At 40.3% G+C, this 5,000-nt stretch overlaps 6 non-coding genes and 6 pseudogenes across 6 annotated transcripts; all 12 read right to left on the reverse strand.

Moving 5' to 3' along the window:
• Nucleotides 1-80: 80 nt before the first annotated feature.
• Nucleotides 81-199, reverse strand: LOC132153589 (5S ribosomal RNA). Its single transcript, XR_009436900.1, has one exon. It is a non-coding gene; the product is annotated as a 5S ribosomal RNA (ribosomal RNA).
• An 84-nt stretch (nucleotides 200-283) lies between these two features.
• On the reverse strand, nucleotides 284-402 carry LOC132153651 (5S ribosomal RNA). The gene has a single exon (XR_009436958.1). It is a non-coding gene; the product is annotated as a 5S ribosomal RNA (ribosomal RNA).
• Nucleotides 403-1,102: 700 nt separating this feature from the next.
• LOC132153801 (5S ribosomal RNA) lies at nucleotides 1,103-1,221 on the reverse strand (annotated as a pseudogene).
• A 481-nt stretch (nucleotides 1,222-1,702) lies between these two features.
• LOC132153582 (5S ribosomal RNA) lies at nucleotides 1,703-1,821 on the reverse strand. The gene has a single exon (XR_009436892.1). It is a non-coding gene; the product is annotated as a 5S ribosomal RNA (ribosomal RNA).
• An 84-nt stretch (nucleotides 1,822-1,905) lies between these two features.
• LOC132153825 (5S ribosomal RNA) lies at nucleotides 1,906-2,024 on the reverse strand (annotated as a pseudogene).
• Nucleotides 2,025-2,513: 489 nt separating this feature from the next.
• LOC132153762 (5S ribosomal RNA) lies at nucleotides 2,514-2,632 on the reverse strand (annotated as a pseudogene).
• An 84-nt stretch (nucleotides 2,633-2,716) lies between these two features.
• LOC132153814 (5S ribosomal RNA) lies at nucleotides 2,717-2,835 on the reverse strand (annotated as a pseudogene).
• An 84-nt stretch (nucleotides 2,836-2,919) lies between these two features.
• Nucleotides 2,920-3,038, reverse strand: LOC132153662 (5S ribosomal RNA). Its single transcript, XR_009436968.1, has one exon. It is a non-coding gene; the product is annotated as a 5S ribosomal RNA (ribosomal RNA).
• A 473-nt stretch (nucleotides 3,039-3,511) lies between these two features.
• Nucleotides 3,512-3,630, reverse strand: LOC132153484 (5S ribosomal RNA). Its single transcript, XR_009436800.1, has one exon. It is a non-coding gene; the product is annotated as a 5S ribosomal RNA (ribosomal RNA).
• An 84-nt stretch (nucleotides 3,631-3,714) lies between these two features.
• Nucleotides 3,715-3,833, reverse strand: LOC132153434 (5S ribosomal RNA). Its single transcript, XR_009436751.1, has one exon. It is a non-coding gene; the product is annotated as a 5S ribosomal RNA (ribosomal RNA).
• Nucleotides 3,834-4,314: 481 nt separating this feature from the next.
• On the reverse strand, nucleotides 4,315-4,433 carry LOC132153764 (5S ribosomal RNA; annotated as a pseudogene).
• An 84-nt stretch (nucleotides 4,434-4,517) lies between these two features.
• Nucleotides 4,518-4,636, reverse strand: LOC132153826 (5S ribosomal RNA; annotated as a pseudogene).
• Between the last annotated feature and the right edge of the window lie 364 nt (nucleotides 4,637-5,000).

Genomic DNA, 5,000 nt, shown 5'->3' on the forward strand with positions numbered 1-5,000 from the left:
TAGGCTGCAAAGAGAGGGCTATTTAAAGATCAGCCACTATAACCGCCAGTGCATTATATAAGTAGAGAAGGAAACCTAAAAGCTTACAGCACCTGGTATTCCCAGGCGGTCTCCCATCCAAGTACTAACCAGGCCCAAACCTGCTTAGCTTCCGAGATCAGACGAGATCAGGCATAGCCAGGGTGGTATGGCCTTAAGCGAAGGAGGCTGCAAAGAGAGGACTATTTATTGATCAGCCACTATAACCGCCAGTGCATTATATAAGTAGAGAAGGAAACCTAAAAGCTTACAGCACCTGGTATTCCCAGGCCGTCTCCCATCCAAGTACTAACCAGGCCCAAATCTGCTTAGCTTCCGAGATCAGACGAGATCGGGCATAGCCAGGCTGGTATGGCAGTAAGCAAAGGATTCTGCAAAGAGAGGGCTATTTAAAAATCAGCCACTATAATCGGTATTTCCAGTCTGTCTCCCATCCAAGTACTAACTGGGCCCAAACCTGCTTAGATTCTGAGATTGGGCATTGACTCTTTATTTATTTAAAATTTTTTTTTTTGCAAATTTATAACATAATTACTGAAAATTTCCAAAAGTACTAACCTGGCCCAAACCTGTTTCGGTTTTCTAAGACTGGGCATTGACTCTTTTTTTTTTTTTTTTTTTGCAAGATTATAAGACAATTAGTGAAAATTTCCAAAAGTACTAACCAGGCCCAAACCTCTTTCGCTTTTCTAAGACTAGGCATTGACTCTTTTTTTTTTTTTTTTTCCAAGAATATTAGACTATTAGTGAAAATTTCCAAAAGTACTAACCTGGCCCAAACCTGTTTCGGATTTCTAAGACTGGGCATTGACTCTTTTTTTTTTTTTTTTTTTGCAAGATTATTAGACTATTAGTGAAAAATTCCAAAAGTACTAACCAGGCCCAAACCTGTTTCGGTTTTCTAAGACTGGGCATTGACTCTTTTTTTTTTGTTTTTTTTTATGCAAAACTATTAGATAATTACTGAAAAATTCCAAAAGTACTAGGCTGCAAAGAGAGGGCTATTTAAAGATCAGCCAATATAACCGCCAGTGCATTATATAAGTAGAGAAGGAAACCTAAAAGCTTACAGCACCTGGTATTCCCAGGCAGTTTCCCATCCAAGTATTAACCAGGCCCAAACCTGCTTAGCTTCCGAGATCAGACGAAATCAGGCATAGCCAGGCTGGTATGGCCGTAAGGGAAGGAGGCTGCAAAGAGAGGGCTATTTAAAGATCAGCAACTATAATCTGTATTTCCAGGCAGTATCCCATCCAAGTACTAACTGGGCCCAAACCTGCTTAGATTCTGAGATTGGGCATTGACTCTTTATTTATTTAATTTTTTTTTTTGCAAATTTATTACATGATTACTGAAAATTTCCAAAAGTACTAACCTGGCCCAAACCTGTTTCGATTTTCTAAGACTGGGCATTGACTCTTTTTATTTTTTTTGCAAGATTATTAGACAATTAGTGAAAATTTCCAAAAGTACTAACCAGGCCCAAACCTCTTTCGGTTTTCTAAGACTGGGCATTGACTCTTTTTTTTTTTTTTTTTTTTATGCAAAACTATTAGATAATTACTGAAAAATTCCAAAAATACTAGGCTGCAAAGAGAGGGCTATTTAAAGATCAGCCACTATAACCGCCAGTGCATTATATAAGTAGAGAAGGAAACCTAAAAGCTAACAGCACCTGGTATTCCCAGGCGGTCTCCCATCCAAGTACTAACCAGGCCCAAACCTGCTTAGCTTCCGAGATCAGACGAGATCAGGCATAGCCAGGCTGGTATGGCCTTAAGCGAAAGAGGCTGCAAAGAGAGGGCTATTTATTGATCAGCCACTATAACCGCCAGTGCATTATATAAGTAGAGAAGGAAACCTAAAAGCTTACAGCACCTGGTATTCCCAGGCCATCTCCCATCCAAGTACTAACCAGGCCCAAATCTGCTTAGCTTCCGAGATCAGACGAGATTGGGCATAGCCAGGCTGGTATGGCAGTAAGCAAAGGAGGCTGCAAAGAGAGGGCTATTTAAAGATCAGCCACTATAATCGGTATTTCCAGGCTGTCTCCCATCCAAGTACTAACTGGGCCCAAACCTGCTTAGATTCTGAGATTGGGCATTGACTCTTTATTTATTAACATTTTTTTTTTTTTGCAAATTTATTACATAATTACTGAAAATTTCCAAAAGTACTAACCTGGCCCAAACCTCTTTCGGTTTTCTAAGACTGGGCATTGACTCTTTTTTTTTTTTTTTTTTTGCAAGATTATTAGACTATTAGTGAAAATTTCCAAAAGTACTAACCAGGCCCAAACCTGTTTCGGTTTTCTAAGACTGGGCATTGACTCTTTTTTTTTTGTTTTTTTTTATGCAAAACTATTAGATAATTACTGAAAAATTCCAAAAGTACTAGGCTGCAAAGAGAGGGCTATTTAAAGATCAGCCAATATAACCGCCAGTGCATTATATAAGTAGAGAAGGAAACCTAAAAGCTTACAGCACCTGGTATTCCCAGGCAGTTTCCCATCCAAGTATTAACCAGGCCCAAACCTGCTTAGCTTCCGAGATCAGACGAGATCAGGCATAGCCAGGCTGGTATGGCCTTAAGCGAAAGAGGCTGCAAAGAGAGGGCTATTTATTGATCAGCCACTATAACCGCCAGTGCATTATATAAGTAGAGAAGGAAACCTAAAAGCTTACAGCACCTGGTATTCCCAGGCCATCTCCCATCCAAGTATTAACCAGGCCCAAACCTGCTTAGCTTCCGAGATCAGACGAGATCAGGCATAGCCAGGCTGGTATGGCCGTAAGGGAAGGAGACTGCAAAGAGAGGGCTATTTAAAGATCAGCCACTATAACCGCCATTGCATTATATAAGTAGAGAAGGAAACCTAAAAGCTTACAGCACCTGGTATTCCTAGGCGGTCTCCCATCCAAGTACTAACCAGGCCCAAACCTGCTTAGCTTCCGAGATCAGACGAGATTGGGCATAGCCAGGCTGGTATCGCAGTAAGCGAAGGAGGCTGCAAAGAGAGGGCTATTTAAAGATCAGCCACTATAATCTGTATTTCCAGGCAGTCTCCCATCCAAGTACTAACTGGGCCCAAACCTGCTTAGATTCTGAGATTGGGCATTGACTCTTTATTTATTTAATTTTTTTTTTTGCAAATTTATTACATAATTACTGAAAACTTCCAAAAGTACTACCCTGGCCCAAACCTGTTTCGGTTTTCTAAGACTGGGCATTGACTCTTTTTTTTTTTTTTTTTTGCAAGATTATTAGACTATTAGTGAAAATTTCCAAAAGTACTAACCAGGCCCAAACCTGTTTCGGTTTTCTAAGACTGGGCATTGACTCTTTTTTTTATGCAAAACTATTAGACAATTAGTGAAAATTTCCAAAAGTACTAGGCTGCAAAGAGAGGGCTATTTAAAGATCAGCCACTATAACCGCCAGTGCATTATATAAGTAGAGAAGGAAACCTAAAAGCTTACAGCACCTGGTATTCCCAGGCAGTCTCCCATCCAAGTTCTAACCAGGCCCAAACCTGCTTAGCTTCCGAGATCAGATGAGATCGGGCATAGCCAGGCTGGTATGGCCGTAAGCGAAGGAGGCTGCAAAGAGAGGGCTATTTAAAGATCAGCCACTATAACCGCCAGTGCATTATATAAGTAGAGAAGGAAACCTAAAAGCTTACAGCACCTGGTATTCCCAGGTGGTCTCCCATCCAAGTACTAACCAGGCCCAAACCTGCTTAGCTTCCGAGATCAGACGAGATCGGGCATAGCCAGGCTGGTATGGCAGTAAGCGAAGGAGGCTGCAAAGAGAGGGCTATTTAAAGATCAGCAACTATAATCTGTATTTCCAGGCAGTATCCCATCCAAGTACTAACTGGGCCCAAACCTGCTTAGATTCTGAGATTGGGCATTGACTCTTTATTTATTTAATTTTTTTTTTTGCAAATTTATTACATAATTACTGAAAATTTCCAAAAGTACTAACCTGGCCCAAACCTGTTTCGATTTTCTAAGACTGGGCATTGACTCTTTTTATTTTTTTTGCAAGATTATTAGACAATTAGTGAAAATTTCCAAAAGTACTAACCAGGCCCAAACCTCTTTCGGTTTTCTAAGACTGGGCATTGACTCTTTTTTTTTTATTTTTTTTTATGCAAAACTATTAGATAATTACTGAAAAATTCCAAAAGTACTAGGCTGCAAAGAGAGGGCTATTTAAAGATCAGCCAATATAACCGCCAGTGCATTATATAAGTAGAGAAGGAAACCTAAAAGCTTACAGCACCTGGTATTCCCAGGCAGTTTCCCATCCAAGTATTAACCAGGCCCAAACCTGCTTAGCTTCCGAGATCAGACGAGATCAGGCATAGCCAGGCTGGTATGGCCTTAAGCGAAAGAGGCTGCAAAGAGAGGGCTATTTATTGATCAGCCACTATAACCGCCAGTGCATTATATAAGTAGAGAAGGAAACCTAAAAGCTTACAGCACCTGGTATTCCCAGGCCATCTCCCATCCAAGTACTAACCAGGCCCAAATCTGCTTAGCTTCCGAGATCAGACGAGATTGGGCATAGCCAGGCTGGTATGGCAGTAAGCAAAGGAGGCTGCAAAGAGAGGGCTATTTAAAGATCAGCCACTATAATCTGTATTTCCAGGCTGTCTCCCATCCAAGTACTAACTGGGCCCAAACCTGCTTAGATTCTGAGATTGGGCATTGACTCTTTATTTATTTAAATTTTTTTTTTTTTGCAAATTTATTACATAATTACTGAAAATTTCCAAAAGTACTAACCTGGCCCAAACCTCTTTCGGTTTTCTAAGACTGGGCATTGACTCTTTTTTTTTGTTTTTTTTTGCAAGATTATTAGACTATTAGTGAAAATTTCCAAAAGTACTAACCAGGCCCAAACCTGTTTCGGTTTTCTAAGACTGCGCATTGACTCTTTTTTTTTTTTTTTTT

Source organism: Carassius carassius, chromosome 11 (assembly GCF_963082965.1).
Source record: "Carassius carassius chromosome 11, fCarCar2.1, whole genome shotgun sequence".
Taxonomy (NCBI): domain Eukaryota; kingdom Metazoa; phylum Chordata; class Actinopteri; order Cypriniformes; family Cyprinidae; genus Carassius; species Carassius carassius.